The sequence below is a fragment of the Silurus meridionalis genome, chromosome 21, assembly GCF_014805685.1.
Source record: "Silurus meridionalis isolate SWU-2019-XX chromosome 21, ASM1480568v1, whole genome shotgun sequence".
Classification (NCBI taxonomy): domain Eukaryota; kingdom Metazoa; phylum Chordata; class Actinopteri; order Siluriformes; family Siluridae; genus Silurus; species Silurus meridionalis.
Genome location: NC_060904.1, coordinates 10421476 through 10439531, shown reverse-complemented (window position 1 = coordinate 10439531; position 18056 = coordinate 10421476). Strand labels below are relative to the sequence as shown.

Below are 18056 nucleotides of genomic sequence, written 5' to 3'. Positions count from 1 at the left end.
TCCCGAATCCCAAGGTTGTTTAGAACGTTTTCATCAGACACTAAAATCAATGCTTCGAAAATATTGTTTGCAGACAGCTAGAGACTGGGATGAGGGAGTTCCTCTGGTTTTGTTTGCTGTAAGAGAAACTGTACAAGACTCTCTTGGGTTTAGCCCAGCCGAGCTAGTTTTTGGTCACCAGGTAAGAGGGCCCCTCAAAGTTCTTAAAGAACAGATGTTGTCAGTTGATTCCAGTCCGAAAGCAAATGTTCTGGATTATGTGAGTAATTTTCGTGATCGTTTGCATGCTGCTTGCTCGCTTGCTAAGGAGTCTCTACTCACTGCGCAGAAGGGCATGAAGCTCAGGTATGACCGTAAAGCAGTTGCGCGTTCTTTTACGCCAGGGGATCAGGTACTAGTATTTTTACCAGTTCCCGGATCTTCTTTGTCTGCTCGTTTTTATGGTCCTTACGTAGTGAAAAAGAAAATAAGCGAAACCGACTACATGATCAATACACCTGATAGAAAACGCCAAACTCGTGTTTGCCACATAAACATGTTAAAGGCTTACTATGCTAGGGAGAACGCAGGAGAAAAAGCTTCGGAAAAGACTGAAGAACCAGCCGTCTCTTCTGTTGTTGTAACGGTGGAGCAGATTTCATCTCCCGATGTGTCTGCTGCTAACGAAGATGCCGTAGGACTGCGTAATGCTGCTCAGCAATGCGCAAGGTTGACAAATTCTGAGATGTTAAGGAATTTAGATTCTTTTCTTCAGCACATGTCTATTGACCAGAAAGCGGACATTGTTAAATTAATCTCTGACTTTAACTGTTTGTTTAGTGATGTTCCTAAACTTACGAATGTTTTGCAGCATGACATTAAGGTAAACGATGCTCGCCGATTAAACAGCACGCTGCATCGCGTTAATTCAGTAAAGAGATCCATAATGCGTCAGGAGGTGAATTATTTACTAGAGACTGGTCTAGCCAAGCACAGTTATAGTCCACGCTTTAACGCTTAACTTGGCTAAGTGTGAATTCGGCCAAGCTACGGTTACTTATCTTGGAAAAGAGGTGGGTCAGGGACAGGTGCGACCTGTAGAAGCCAAGGTCACGGCTATTTCGGAATTCCCTGTGCCTACAACTCGTAGGGAGTTGAGACGATTTCTGGGGATGGCTGGCTATTATAGAAATTTCTGTAAAAACTTCTCGGTTATTGTCAGCCCTCTTACTGCGTTGCTTAGTCCATCTAAATCTTTTGATTGGTCCGTTAAGTGTCAGTATGCGATGGATTGTGTAAAGACTCTTTTATGTAATACCCCTGTTCTTCTGGCTCCAGATTTCTCTCAAGGTTTTAAACTAGAAATTGATGCAAGAGCTGCTGGAGCTGGCGCTGTTCTACTGCAAGAGGATGTACATGGTATAGATCACCCTGTTAGCTACTTTTCACGAAAGTTTAATAAACACCAGTTAAATTATTCCACCATTGAAAAGGTAACTCTTGCATTGTTGCTTTCTATACAACATTTCGAGGTATATATCGGATCCAGTAGTTTACCAATCGTTGTGTTTACTGACCATAACCCACTTGTGTTTCTATCCCGTATGTACAACCAGAATCAGCGTTTGATGCGGTGGTCTCTAATAGTCCAGAATTATAATCTGGAAATTAGACATAAAAAGGGATCTGAGCACGTTTTGCAGATGCTCTTTCGAGTTTAGAGATGTCACCAAGCTGGTTGGTTCTTAAAGGGTGGGAGTGTTACGTCCCATTGGATGTTTGTGTGTGTGTGTGTGTGTGTGTGGGTGTTTGTCTCTCTCTATTGGTTTACCTTCCTGTCAATTTCTCAAGGTTCCGCCTTTGGACTGCAATTGGCTGGGGAGATAATCAGTGTGTGACCTGACTGCACCTGTGGCCAATCCAGTAAACTGTTGGGGTTTAAAAGAGGACTGCAGGGACATTGGAGAGAGCACCATGAGCACCATTTGTTTTTGCTGTGTTGTGTTTGGAGCATTGCTTGCTTATTGTTTGTATCACATTCGTTGAATGTTATCTTGTTTGTTTTGAGTAGTTTTATTCTAACAACAACCCTTGTGTTTTCCCCAGGAGTGTTGGGCAGGTAGTATGTCACGTGACTTACATCTTGCAACACGTAGGTGATACTATGTATAGAGACACTAGCTAGGAGTGTGTGCTACTTCTGTATTTTTGTCAGTTTAGAGTAGGTAAGCTAGGGCGTATAGAGGCGCCGGAAGAATTCTGTTTAGTGTTAGGTTAGTGGTTTATTACTGAGGTAGTTGGTTTTGTTGTGTTCTTTTCTTTAGCGCCACTCTCCGCCTCTCTCTCCTGTGGGATTATTTATTATGCCTTGGTTTTTCTGATTAGTGTAAATATTGTGTATATACTCCATTCCCTCCTGTTCCTCCTTGTGTGAATAAATCCTTTTATATCATACTCGGTTTACGTGTCCTTTTCCCTGGCCTATTCACAGAATGGATCACAGTATGAATGTTACAGCTTCACCCTAGACATATAAAAAGAAGACGTAACATTTAATGGGTCTGCGTCGAGCTAACAGCATTCTTAAGGACTCCTCTCATCCCGCCCATAGACTGTTTTCTATTCTGCCCTCCGGCAGGCATCTCAGGTGCCTCCGGACCAGAACCGGCCGACTAAAGAACAGCTTTTTTCCTAGAGCTGTCTCTTTACTGAACTCTGCCCCTCGCTGATACTACTGCCCTCATACACTACTACATTTCCCCCCCACACCTCACACTTCGTTATTTCACTAATGGACTGTCTACACAAAAACTTATGCTCACTTGGACACTTGCTTATTTCTCACCTCACACTTTGTTATTGCACTAATGGACTGTTTACACAAAACTATGCTCATTTGCACACTGCTCTTCTTTGTATTGCTGTTCACAATTACCTAATTACAATTGTATATATACCCATTTCCTGTTTATACTAATAGCAATATATTATGCTCACCGTTCACATCCTTCTGCAAATTTCTGTGTATATCATGTATATCATGTTCACAGTACATATATATTCATCTGTATATTATTGTTCATAGTACATATATATTCATCTGTATATTATATTCATAGTACATATATATTCATCTGTATATTATGTTCATAGTACATATATATCCATCTATATATTATATTCATAGTTGACACTTGCTTATTTCTCACCTCACACTTTGTTATTGCACTAATGGACTGTTTACACAAAACTATGCTCATTTGCACACTGCTCTTCTTTGTATTGCTGTTCACCATTACCTAATTACAATTGTATATATACCCATTTCCTGTTTATACTAATAGCAATATATTATGCTCACCGTTCACATCCTTCTGCAAATTTCTGTGTATATCATGTATATCATGTTCACAGTACATATATATTCATCTGTATATTATTGTTCATAGTACATATATATTCATTTGTATATTATATTCATAGTACATATATATTCATCTGTATATTATGTTCATAGTACATATATATCCATCTGTATATTATATTCATAGTACATATATATTCATCTGTATATTATGTTCATAGCACATATATTCATCTGTATATTGTATTCATAGTACATATACATCTGTAAATTACTGTTTATAGTCCTATATTACCACTCTGGTTAGACCCAAACTGCATTTCGTTGCCTTGTACTTGTACATGTGTAATGACAATAAAGTTGAATCTAATCTAATCTAATCTAATCTAAATAGAACACACATGCTGTCCATTTAATTATGTCCCCAATTTAAAAATTCAATTCAATAAAAAATTTAATTGGGACACCGTGTAAAAACCCATATTTTATTCACTAGAAAACAAATCACATGTTTAAGTGGAGGAAATGTACCGTTTAAAGGAAAAAATATGGTAATTTTAAATTTGAAGGGCACAACATGCCCCAAAAAAGTCTGGAGAAATGTTGGGGCAAATATTTGGGCTGTAAATTTAGTGTTACTCTAATGTAAAAATTAAAGGAACATTTTGCAACTGATCAGGGTAATTGGCAACAGGTCAACATTATTGGGTATAAAAACAGAGTAAAAATGAGTAAAAATAGACTTGTCTGTGAAAAACTGCATCTACAAACTGTAAAACCATTTCAGAATAATGTTACTCCACAAAAATCGTGAAGACTTTGAATATTTCATCATTATCAGGTCCCCTGGTGGTCTAGTGGTCTAAGATGCAGCGCTCTTACCGCTGCGACCCGGGTTCGATTCCCGGTCAGGGAACCATCCCCAGCCACTCCAGCGTAAAACATGTGCCAAATCAAAACATGCGGAGGATCCGCTGTGGCGACCCCTAACGGGAGGAGCCGAAAGAAATACATATATCAGTACATAAACTCATTAAAAGATTCCAAGAATTTTGTAGAAATTTGTCATATAGTTACTATTACAATCATTATTGAATGCCTGTTATCTTCACTGCATTAAAAATAGCTATGATTCTGTAATGATACTGCACTTACATGTGCACTTACACCTCTTCTGTGTCTTCTGTGGGTCAAAGCTGATTTATGGTGATACAAATAAATTCTTTTTTTATTATTTTTGGGAACCATGGACACTAGGTGACTAAAGAGAAGAGGGGCCATCTTGCTTGTTACAAGGCTCAGTATAAAAGCATGCATCATTGATGGTATTGTAAGGCATTAGTTATGGTGTGGCATGGTGTTGATGGTATGATTGTATGGTAACAGTGCCTATGAAATGGCCAACTGGCACATCTGAGAAGACACCATCAATGCTGCAAGTTATGTAAACATTTTAGAGCAGGAGTGCCCAAAACATTGATACCGATATACCGATCGATCGCAAAAGTAGTGTGAGTAGATCACATGACATTAAAAAAATAGATATTTATTTATGTATTTTTATAGTAGGTAGATAATTTTGACGTGGTCAGTTTATAAGTAGCTCGCGCACTGAAAAAGTGTGTGAACCCCTGTTTTAGAGCAACAGATGTTTCCATCCAGATGATGCCTTTATCAGGAAAGCTTCATATATTACAAAAATTTAATTTAATTAAATTTCTATAATGCTTTTCACAATGGACATTGTCTCAAAGCAGCTTTACAGAATGTAAGAATTTAGTCCGGTCAGGGCCAGCAAGGACTTCTCTGCTAGCCATAACACTATCAGAAGCACTAACCTACATTTACACCCTAAATTCTAATATTTGTTCCATAAAATTTTATTAATTTATTCACAACACTTTATTCTCTTCATTTCGTAGCGTTTCTCTTGGCTGCACTGCCTCCACTGTGTATGTGCATGTAAGATTTTTTTGTCCAATCAGATTTCAGGTTCTATGTGCTGCCATGTAAATCTAATCTGCCTAGGGCCTGCAAAGTCTGTTTTGATGGCCCTTTTACCATAGAGAATATTATGAATGGGTCTGTTACTTTAACCAATTAGATTTCATATTCGCCCCTCTTAATATTGTTATATTGCGTTTTTGTTTTGTATTGATGGTTTCTATTATTGCGACATGATAGTGGTGGTATTATGAGGTGGATTAAGTCAGGTAAGTCTCCACTGAAGGCCTAGGTACCAAATGCATGGCCCGCCTCTGGAGAAAGGTGAAGGTGATGGAATGACCAAGTATGTCTCCAGACCTAAACCCTATTGAGCACCTGTGGGGCATCCTCAACACAGGGTGGAGAAGCGACATGTGTCTAACATCCAGCAGATCCGTGATGTCATTATGGAGGATTGGAAGAGAGAACAACCTGTGCAGCTCTGGTGATTTTCATATCGAGAAGGATTAAGGCAGTGCTGGATAACAATGGTGCTCACACACATTATATTTCCACTTTGGACAGAGTTTTGACATTTTCACTTAGGTTGTACTCACATTTGTTGCCAGCTTTTGACATTTTGACAATAATGGCTATGTTAAGTTATAGAAAATATTGAAAGTTATATTTTTCTCTTTTAGAGAACAGTAAATCTATATTGCTGTACAAGCCGCATATTGACTACCCAATTTTCATTTCTATAGTATTGTCCCTTGAGAATATATACTAAAATGATTGCTGAAATGTGAGGGATGCTATCACTTTTGTAAGATACTGTAGTAAAATAGTCCAGAAGCTGAAGTGGCCTGCCTGCATTCCAAACCTTTCTTTATTTTAAAACATTTGGCACATCGTAAAACAAAAACATACAAGAAAGAAGACCCAGTACTATTGTGCAGCTAGAATCTTGTATCAGACACATATAAGAAAAACATTCCTCTCCCAAAAGTCCAGCAACAGGTCTCTTCAATTTCCAGACATATACAAACTGATGTGAAAAAAGAGGAGATGCTTCAGACATAGCCCTACCAAAATTTTGAGACATAATGTAGCCATGAATTTCAAAATGACCAAATTTATTTTCATTAAAATGTTTTATTTCTGTCGTTTAAATAATTGCTGTTTCTATTTTCTATTGTAAATAAAATATGGGTTTATTAGATTTGCACATGATTGTTTTTATTTAAATTGTACACAGCATTTCAACCTTTTTGGAATTAGGGTTGTATTGCGCATTTAATCAAATGTTTTCTTGTGTGTACTATGACCTGCATTGCTGTGCCTTCAGTGCTAAATAAGTTTAATGTTGAATGCGGCATGAATCTCTCTACAGACCTATATAGCACTTTTTAAACAATCAAACAATCTTAGTTAAATCAGGTACAAATGTTTTTAGTTATGCACTGTGCATTTATTTTAAATATTATTTTCTTCTTCTTCTTCTTTCTGTTTCTCCCATTAGGGGTCGCCACAGTGGATCATCCGTCTCCATACCCCTCTGTTCTCTACATCTGCCTCTTTCAACTCAACTACCTGCATGTCTTCCTTCACCACATCCATAAACCGCCTCCTTGGTCTTCCTCTTTTCCTCCATTCTGGTGGCTCCATCCTCAGCATTCTCCTAATGATATACCCTATGTCCCTTCTCTGCACATGTCCAAACTCTCTCAATCACACCTCCCTCACCTTGTCTCCAAAATGTCCTACATGCGCTGTCCCTCTAATAAACTATTTTTTAATCCTGTCCTTCGTCATCACTCCCAATGAAAATCTCAACATCTTCAGCTCTGCTACCTCCAGCTCTACCTCCTGTCTTTTAGTCAATGCCACTGTGTCTAATCCATACAACATAGCAGGTTTTACCACAGTCCTATAAACTTTCCCTTTCACTCTTGCAGATACCCTTTTATAACAAATCACTCCTGCTATCCCTCTTCTCCACCCACTCCACCCTGCCTGCACTGTTTTCTTCACTTCTCTAACACACTCCATTACTTTGCACTGTTGACCCCAGGTACTTAAACTTCTCCAGGTACCAGGTACTACCTTCTCCACCTCTTCTTCCTGCAACCGCACCACTCCAATTACCTCCTTCTCATTCACACACATGTCCTTTGTCTTACTCCTACTGACTTTCATTCCCCTTCTCTACAGCGTGTACCTCCACCGCTCCAGGTTCTTCTCAACCTGCTCCCTACTCTCACCACAAATCACAATATCTTCCGCAAACATCATAGTCCACAGAGACTCCTGTCTGACCTTGTCCGTCAACCTGTCAATCACCACTGTAAACAGGAAAGCGCTCAGAGCTGATCCTTGATGCAGTTCTGATGTCGAGAAAAAAATTCGAATTAACCTTAGAGTGTGTTTTAATCCAACTAATATCCATCCAACAAATTGACCTAATAATTAATATAGAACCTATTAGATAAAATAGAAGCAGCTTGATTAAACCTATTTAGCCTATGTGTTTTAATCAAACTCATGTAGTCTATGTACTCCAAGTATAATTAACATAACGATCAGTGTCATCGGGAAACGGAGGCGGAAGCCGGAGTAACAGCAAACAGCGCAGCTGTATATTCCTGTGAACGAAAACGGCAGTTCGTATAAAGAAATCCACAATATAGCGCTGGGAAAAGCGCGGCGCTGGCGGCAGCAGAGAAACACGGTGCCGACATCGTAACGTGCGGAGAAACACAAATACCTGCGTTCGCAGGGATAATCCAGAGATCAGAGTCCGGGGAAAAGGAAATTATAATCCCTGGTGCGCCTGGAAAGAGGCGCAGTCCACGCGAAGTGAGAGAGAGTGTCCGAGGCGAACGATACGTAGCGGGGATGAGCATACGCGAACTCACAGGAACCTACGTGGCCGGGCCTGAACATGCACAGAAACACATGAACGTACAATAACGGACCAGGAGTGTGGGTGAATGTGGGGTCTTTATAGGAGCTGGGAATGAGTGAGTGAAACAAGCTCCAGCTGTTCCCCATGAAGCCCGATTGCGAGCAGATCCGTGCGGGCGGGGCACACACGGAAGAAGGAGCGAGGTGCTTGGGGGAAACCCGAGGTTTGACAGCCGCCGAAGGGGGCGTGGCAGGGGGATTCCTGACAATCAAATATTAATAAATAGAGTAGAGTAGGGTCTGACTGGTGTTATGAGAGTGCTGGAGAGACAGGAAAAAAACAACATACAAGGCAGACTTAAGCATGTTTATTTGGCAGAGAAAAGGTGAGATTTACGATGCTGTTAGTAAAGAATGCTCCCAAGAGATGTCCCAGGACGTCTGTAAGTTGGAGCTGAATAAAAGAAACAAACAGAGATCACAATGACTAAAAACATACAATTAATATGTCCATGTAACAACAAAAGAAATAAGCTTACAAACGTTATAGTTGTGAAGCTTAACACATTATGCAACAGTCAGTTCAGATAATATAAATGAAGTATGACCTAGACACTAACATAACTAAGTAGAATAATGTAGTTAAACATATACAAATACACAATTTAAGTAAAATAATATAGCTTGGTTTAATAAAAATGGAATAGCAAATAGCATTATAAAACCAGAACACTTACACAGAGTAGATGTAGGGAAGATAAAGTAGGCCACAAAATGGTTGTCCACACATAAAAACCTGAGAGCAGGAGGAAGCGGTGCCTGGCTGTACCAGAGGGGGTGAAAGTTGTATACACATTTTTTTCTTAAGTGACATAGAGAAAAGGCAGTAAATAATGGGGGGAACAGGAAAACCCAAATATGGAATCACAGGAAGGGGACTTTGCTAGGATGAAGAAAATAGGAAAAAAAAGCAAAAGGTGTCATGTAACACCATGGTATAAGAATGAGTGTGTGCAAAGTGTGTGTGCGCTTGATCATTTTTGACGTGATGAAGTAACCACCTTCTATGGGCTCATCAGAACGTGTCTGGAATGAAGAAGTTTTTGCTCTTTCTCATCCAAGACTGAAGATTTTTCATTGGCTTTTGAGGTCTATTTCATTTTAATTTATTAAGTTAAGAGTGCTACATTGGGAATTAACTAAAACAAAGAATCCACCCGTGATGTGTCTGCTCGGAGACGGGTTCTGAGTTCTGACAGTTCCACATCCACCTTGAACCAGTCTGTCGTTCCTACTGCACACTTTACTGCTGTCACACTGTCCTCATACATGTCCTGCACCTCCTTCTGACCTTCTCTATTCTTCTAGATTACCATTCTCAAAGCAAAAAATGTGTCTGTGGTGCTCTTTCTCAGCATAAAACATGCAGCATCTGTTGCTCAGAGATGGTCAACTCTTCTCTCAGCCTGGCTTCCACCACTCTTTCCCATAACTCCATGGTGTGACTGATCAACTTTATCCCCCTGTAGTTACTGTAGGTCTGCACATCTCCCTTATTCTTAAAGATCGGTACCAACAAACTCCTTTTCTATTACTTAGGCATCTTCTCACCTTCCGTCCATTTATTACAGCTAAACAATGTTGAGGTGTGCAGTGATGGTGATCAAATGCAAACTAGTCCTGAGTCAGTGTAGCAGACTGTTTAAATCAAGTACAGTCCAAATCCATCCTTAAAGCTCCTGTTGTACTCTGTAACTTCATGGATCGCCAGGGTGTTAATGTGAAACCATCCCCAGCTGCACAGAGTGGCCTCCAATCAAAGAGAGGCAGCCTCCAATCGAAGCAAGCAGAACCGAGGAGAGGAGAGCGGCAAAAACAGTGATCACTGGTGACTCAGGAGCATATTTAACTCAACCGAGAGAGAGAGTTTGACAAGGAGAAAAAGGATTTTATATATATATATATATATATATATATATATATATATATATATATATATATATATATATATATATATGGATTATTAAGTATCCTAATTGTTGCATAAAAGTTAAGGACACTGGGGGGACAACAGCATACAAATATCCCAGTTCACCGAACACTTTATATCCATGATCCCTCCACATCTGCTTTTTTACCTAAGAAAAGTCCCTACCTACCGGTAAAAGGCTTGACTAAATAAATATGTTTTCAGAGTCAAACACTGTGACTGTGTTCGAGTCCCAAATACTAATTTAAAGGCTGTTATATAACAGTGGGGTTTTATAAGAGAAAAATCTGCCCAATGCCATAGTCTTTATTATTTGAGGTACCAACAAATAGCCTGTACTTTTGGATCTAAGTAGGTGTAGAGGATCATAATGGTACAGAATTTCTCTCAGACACTGCAGTGCAAGACTGTTAAGTGCTTCATACGTCAGTAGTAGTATTTTGTAATCAATACGAGATTTGATAGGGAGCCAGTGTAGACCGATTAAAACGGGTGATGTGGTTATAGTTATATAGAGAAAGTGAGAGAGGAAATGCATTATGGCATACTGTATGTGTTCAACAACCATTTATATGAGAGGTTATTTAAAATTACTAAATTAAAAAATATATATAAAAAAAATAAACACAGACACAGTAACATAAAAATCTAAGAAATACCATCCTCCAGAAAGTACCATCCTCCAGTCTTGATTAGAGATGATTCCAGTCATCCATCAGAAAGTAAACTTTTTCTTGCAAATTAAGACTATTCTGCTTTTAAATTTTTTATTATTTTTGGCTTGTCTAAGTGTAACAAGGTTGAAATAGTTTTATTTCACTAGATTTTCTTGTTTATGCATTCACTGTGGTTCTATAATTGTTAAAATCATTGTTTTGTAAAATACATTAAAAAAGGGTCTGTAAGGAAGTAATGGGTTCACCTTCCCTCTCCCCCCTTCCTTTAACAACAAAGTGGTTCAGTCCAGGTAGCCATATCTGCTGAACGCTCTTTTAGCGGTCTTTTCCTTCTCTCTCCCGAGCGGAGGAGGTATGCTGTGTTCAGTGCTAAAGATTAATGGCTAGCATTGGTTGAAAATAATTCACACACAGAAACATGTGAACTGATGCACTTTGGGATGTTATTTTTGTTGACAGTGTTACTGGTGTGGGAGCTGAAGCTGTTGTGACAACCTGTCTATATAAATTATAGCATTCTCTATGCAGGTATGCATTGACAAACCATATTTGTGTGTTTAAGTTGCTGTAAAATAAGTATTGTTGCGTTTTATTTGGTCCTCTGTATAAGTGTTTGAGTTACTGCTTTTTAAATTTTTGTTTTACTTTGGCCTTGTTTGTTGGTTATCCTATTGTTTTTCATCCCCTTCCCGCTTCCTTCTCCCTTTTTTCCTTCTCTATCCCAAGGAAGAGTGTTACTGATGTGTGAGCTGAAGCTGTTCTGACAACCTGTCTGTATAAAATACCTTCTCTATGCAGACCAAATCTGGCGTTCTCCTGTTGTTTTTCGCCATTTTCAACACAACGCAGACCAGAGAAGCATACGGTTACACTGGTGCCGTGACACATGCAGTTGTTCAGCGGCTGCCAAACTACCGAGGTTGCTGCACAGACTAGAATACGTTGGACTTCACCGCTTTTCCACTTTATCAAGGAGACGTCAGACTTCATTGCTTTTCTAATTCATGGAGGAGACATTGTTTTTCAGTGCTTTCGCTTCACCGAGGGGTGGCATGGACTGAGGTTATGGTACTCATATCTTCAAGATTATAGATGTTCTAAGTGAACATTGATTTGATTTGATAGTTCCTAAAATGTTTAAAGTAATTTGTTCGATTTAGTAGAGTTCTAAAGTCAACAGTGCAAAAGTGTAATATAATTTGTTCAGTTTTGAATGCAATAATTTATTTTAGTATGTTAATTAATGATGCATTCTAACAAAGATGCCAGTGATTTTGGTGGCTACCATTTTGGGAGACGCAGAGGGGTTTTGCCATTTAGTGGTACATGTACTCCGGGGAAGATGAATGACATTGATTCTGATGCTAATAGAATACGGTTTTCTACTCCAGCATCTTATGACATACCACCACTTGAAATGGGTTTATCAGAACCTACTGTAACACTATCTAATGAACAGGTAAAACAACTGAGCTGTGATATCAGTCAGTCGATTTAACCAGCTTGTTTCTTAACAAACAGCTACCTAACTCCAACTTTTGTTATGATTGTCAGAGGTGCTCATGTGTGGTACCACCATCATTGATGCTTCAAAGATGAATCTTGTGCTGAATAGTGGTAAAGAGCCACCATGCTTTTGTGGTGACACTTCAGATAAGTGTTCAATCTTTGAATGGAAAGATTTGATGAGGACCTACTTTGAAAAAGGCAATTATTTCAAACAAGAATGCATTGATGAGATCATAAACAAATTGATGGGCCGGGCAAGGGATGTAATTCAGATATGGTTGCGCAACAGTGTCTCAGGCTCTAGGACTGGTGATGTAGATATGGTATTCCGTATCCTTAAACAACACTTTGGGGCGTTATATCCACAGGTCTTCCCCCGGCTGACTTTTACACTACTAAGCCATATCAAAATGAAGGCCCGTTTGAGTATTGGATTAGATTAAACAAAGCTGCTGACCTAGCTGAACAGCATCTTAAATGTGAGGGCAGAACATTGCAAAATTGGGACATGGAGATTGCCGTTATGTTCACACGTAATTGTCCTGATAAAGATCTCTCAATTATGTTTTTAAGCAAACCACAGCGTGAGTGGACCGCTGCAGAGGTACAGGATCGTTTGGATGAATTTGTAAGAAACCGCAAAGTATATGAGTGTCAGTTCTCCCAACAAACAGCTAGCGCTGTCAGTAATGATATGTTCAATTCAATTCATTTTTATTTGTATAGTGCTTTTAACAATTGTCTCAAAGCAGCTTTACACAGATAATGTGGTGATTAAAAGTAAATATGTTCTTTGTAAGTAAGTTTGTCCCTGATGAGCAACTGTGGCAAGGAAAAACTCCCTGAGATGGCATAAGGAAGAAACTTTGAGAGGAACCAGACTCAAGAGGGAACCCATCCTCATCTGGGTTGCACCGAATGTCCATTTGAAGCAGATATACAATGTTGCTGGGTACAGTGATGATGATGATAAGAAGCGAACTGTATCCTGAGTCAGTGTAGCAGACTGTTGACATTAACTACAGTCAAATCCATCCTCAAAGCGCCCGTTCCTACTCCGAAATTTCATGGATCCACCCAAGGTGTTGATGAGAAACCGTCCCAAGCTGCACAGAGTGGCCTCCAGTCGAAGAGAACACTATCCAGAGGCAGGCCTGGACGAAGTGGGAAGATCCACAGAGGGGAGAGGGGCAGGAACAGTGGTCACTGGAGCCTCAGGAGCATGTTTATCTCGACCGACAGAAAGAGAGAGAGAGAAAGGAGGGTGACAGGAAGAGAAGGATATGGATTATTGAGTGTCCTTATTGTTGTATGAAAGTTAATGTCACTGTGCAGTTTGGACTCCGGCAAGACTCGCTATGGCAGCATAACTAAAAGGGAGAACCAGAAGGTAACACAGACATGAGGGATCTCTGGGATGAAAGACGACCCACCACAGCACTGTCAACAAACCTGAGTGAACGTGTGAATGTGAGGGGACGACAGCATACAAATATCCCAGTTCACCAAACTCTATATCCATGTTCCCTCCAGATCTGAGCCTTTACCTAAGAAAAAAATCTACTGATCAAAGGCTTGACTAAATAAATACGTTTTTAACCTCGACTTAAACACTGAGACTGTGTCTGAGTCCCGAACACTGGTTGGAAGGCTTTTCCATAACTGCGGGGCTTTATAAGAGAAAGACCTGCCCCCTGCTGTAGTCTTCATTATTTGAGGATCCACCGGATAGCCTGCACCTTTTGATCTAAGTAGGCGTGGAGGATCATACTGGTACAGAAGTTTACTCAGATACTGTGGTGCGAGACCGTTAAGTGCTTTATACGTCAGTAGTAGTGTTTTATAATCAATGTGAGATTTAATTGGGAGCCAGTGTAGACTGATTAAAACGGGTGATGTGGTCATATTTCCTAGATCTAGTGAGGACCCTTGCTGCTGCATTCTGAACTAACTGAAGCTTATTTATGCACTTATTTGCACATTTGCGCAGTAAAGCATTACAGTAGTCTAATCTAGAAGTAACAAAAGCATGAACTAGTTTTTCTGCATCCTGTAACGACATCATATTTCTAATTTTAGCAATATTTCTAAGGTGAAAGAAGGCGATCCTGGTGATAATATTCACGTGAGACTCAAAGGAAAGACTAGGGTCAATAATCACACCAACAGAAACACCATCCAGAGATGCTACTTAATCGGAAAGTTTACTTCTAGCTGCATGTGGTCCTAGTAAAAGTACTTGCATCTTATCTGAGTTGAGCAGTAGAAAGTTATCAAGCACCCACTGTCTAATGTCCTTTACATACTTCTCAACAATGTTAAGCTGATCTCTCTCATCTTGCTTTGCTGAAATATACAGCTGTGTGTCATCAGCATAGCAATGGAAGCGAATACCATGTTTATGTATAATTTCACCAAGAGGCAGCATATATAAAGAGAAAAGCAGAGGGCCTAAGACAGATCCTTGAGGAACACCAAACTTTACCTCATAGAGTGTGGAGAACTCACCATTTACATCAACAAACTGATAGCGATCAGTCAAATAAGACCTGAGCCAAGAGAGAGCTGTTCCCTTTATTCCAACAATGTTCTCAAGTCTAGCAAGTAGTATAGTGTGATCAATGGTGTCAAAAGCTGCACTAAGGTCGAACAGAACAAGTAAGGAGACAAAACCCTGATCAGAGGCCAATAACAGGTCATTTACCACCTTAACTAGCGCCGTCTCTGTGCTATGATGAGGCCGAAATCTAGACTGATACATTTCAAAAATGTTATTCGTAAGTAGGTGTGAGCATAACTGCTGTGCTACAACCTTTTCTAAAATTTTGGATATAAAGGAGAGATTTGATATTGGTCAAGGTCAGGTTTCTTAATAAGGGGGTGGATAACTGCCAGTTTGAAGGATTTTGGTACATAACCAGTGCTAATGGAAGAGTTTATTGTTTTTAAAACAGGTTCTATTACCTCTGGAGTTATCCGTTTAAAGAGACTTGTAGGCAAGGGATCGAGAATGCAGGTTGATGATTTTGATGAGGAAATTAATTAAATTAAGTAATTCTCATGAATAAGAGTGAAGCTTTGTAGTTGATTGTCTGTTATAATTACGCTGCTGTCTACAGGGTTACTTGTAAAATAATTTGGATTTATATTAACCGTCTGGATTTCTTGCCTGATGTTTTAGATTTTATTATTTAAAAAGTTCATGAAATCATTACTACCTAATGATGGTGTGCATGCTAGCGCAGTGCTTTTATTCCCTGTTAATTTTGCTACCGTGCTGAATAAAAATCTAGGATTATGCTTATTTTCTATGAGAGTGGAAAAATATGCTGATCTAGCAGCACTAAGAGATTTTCTATAATTTAGGAGGCTCTCCTTCCATGCTATTTGAAATACTGTTAATTTTGTTTGACCCCATTTACGTTCTAATTTTCGAGTGGTCTGTTTTAAGGTGCGTGTATGATCATTATACCACTGTGATAATTTTTTATCCCTGATCATTTTGGTCTTAAGGGGAGCTACATCATATAGAGTGTAACGTAACGTTGATTCAAGGTGTTCAGTGACCCAGTCGAGCTCTGCGGGGTCAGACGGAGATCTATCCAATATTGTAATTTCTGGAAGATTATTGATAAAACGCGCTGCTGTAGCTGACGTGAAAGTATGCTTAACACGGTAACGCGGCGAGGTAGAAATGCAATGACTGAGGCAGATTTTAAAAGAGATGAGATAATGGTCTGAAATAGCTTTAGACAGTGGAATTATGACTAAGATTTTATTTTTAATCCAAATGTTAACAACAAATCGAGAGTGTGTCCACCACTGTGAGTGGGTCCTATAACATTCTGATTAATTCCAACTGACTCTAGACTGGACACAACTGCTGCTCTTAAGGAGTCTTCCTGATTATCAAAATGAATATTAAAGTCACCAATAATTAATGCTTTGTCTAAAGAAGTAGCTAAATTTGTGATGAACTCTGCAAATTCTATGAGAAAATCAGAGTAGGGCCCCGGGGGTCTATAAATAATAATAAGTGGAATTGACTGACTGGATCTGCTTTCGGACACTAAATATTTTATGTTGGTGTAAAGAACTTCAAATGTTTTACATTTGTGCTTAGTCTTTTGTGTGACGTTTAGATTATTATTATTATAGAGAGCTGCGACTCCGCCTCCTCTGCCATTTAGACAGGGTTGGTGTACGTAACTATACCCAGGAGGACTCGCTTCATTTAATGCTACATATTCATTCGGTTTAATCCGTGTTTCTGTCAAACACATTATATTAAACTCCTAGTCGGTAATATGTGTGGTACACCACCTTGTAAAACTCAAATTGTTAGGGCTCCTGGGAGTGCAGTTAAGCCTGATCATGCAACATGTTGGATAGGATACTAAATATGCTGGAGTTATGATACTGAGTCTGTATATGCTTTCTTGTGCGAAAATGTCCTGAAGTCTAGCAAAGTAATCTTGCAAAAATACCATGAAAACATCTCAAAGTGAAAGTTTGTTCTACACTAATGTATTAGTGCAGGATAAGGTTGAGTTAAAAGGCATGATGGATACTGGGTCAATGGCAACTACCATCAGTGCAGACTTAATACCCATGTTAAAACAAGCAGGCGTGATGACTGAGGACATGCTGGCCCCTGACGATATTGTTTTAGTGGGTTGTGGGGGAAAACAAACCAGTCCTTTAGGACTATGTGATTGGAAACTTGAGGTTTATGGGTACAAGTTTTTAGTCCCAGTTTGTTTGTAAAAGGACAGGTTGATCCCATTGTATTAGGTACATGGTTTTAGGTACTTATCGGACATTTCAAGTCAAATAATGGATTTTGAGTAAACCTTATGAGTTATGAGTAAACCTATTTTACCATGCCAGAATGACAGTAGCCAGTTCCTTCATCTTCTATCTAACCTAGAGAGATGGCGAGGGGAGTCCATCCCAGGCAAGGTTGGAACTCTGAAGTAACTCTTCGGCCTATGACTGAAGATTTTGGTGTGGGGTCAATTGCCCACGGGTACTATATTAGCAGCTGGCAGCACGGTACTCATTGAGCCATGTGCATCCCCATGTGTGAACAGACAGATAATGGTTGGGCGGATAGTGTCTCCACTGTGGGGAGATTGATGGCTGCGCATGAAGATTATCAACCCCACTTCAGCAGAAATAACTCTACGTAGGAACTCAAAAGTTGCAGATGTTTTCCCCTGCATTGCTTTGGAGGACTTTGATCAGTTTTCGGACACTTTGACTGCTCATCAAAATGTGGGGGAAATGTAAAGTGATAGTTCCTGCTGTAGTCTTACTGCCAGACTCTTATGCAGTAACATCATGGATGTGAATGATAAGCTGGAAAAGCTAGGGCTTAGCTCCATTCCGATTGGTGACTGCGAAGTGTCTTTACAGTGTAAAGATAAACTTGTTGATTTGATTGAGACACACGAGTCTGTCTTCTCGAGACATCATCTGGATTGTGGTGAGGCACGGGATTTCCGCCATCGTATTAGATTAACAGATGACCAACCATTTAGGTTGCCATACCGCAGAATATCAACTGCTCATTGTCATAAACTAAAATAGACTTTGGATGAGATGGAGGCAAAATAAATTATTCGCAAATCCTGTAGTGAATTTGCCTCTCTCTTGGTTTTGATGTGAAAGAAAAATGGCGATCTGCGAATCTGCACGGATT

The 18056-nt window shown here is 39.5% G+C and overlaps 1 long non-coding RNA gene and 1 other non-coding gene across 2 annotated transcripts; both read left to right on the top strand.

Annotated features, from left to right (window-relative positions):
• The first annotated feature begins 4185 nt into the window (after positions 1–4185).
• Positions 4186–4259, top strand: trnak-cuu. The gene has a single exon. It is a non-coding gene; the product is annotated as a tRNA-Lys (tRNA).
• A 6965-nt stretch (positions 4260–11224) lies between these two features.
• Positions 11225–12062, top strand: LOC124375455. The gene is made up of 2 exons (XR_006923691.1): positions 11225–11371; positions 11570–12062. It is a non-coding gene; the product is annotated as an uncharacterized LOC124375455 (long non-coding RNA).
• Positions 12063–18056: the final 5994 nt, after the last annotated feature.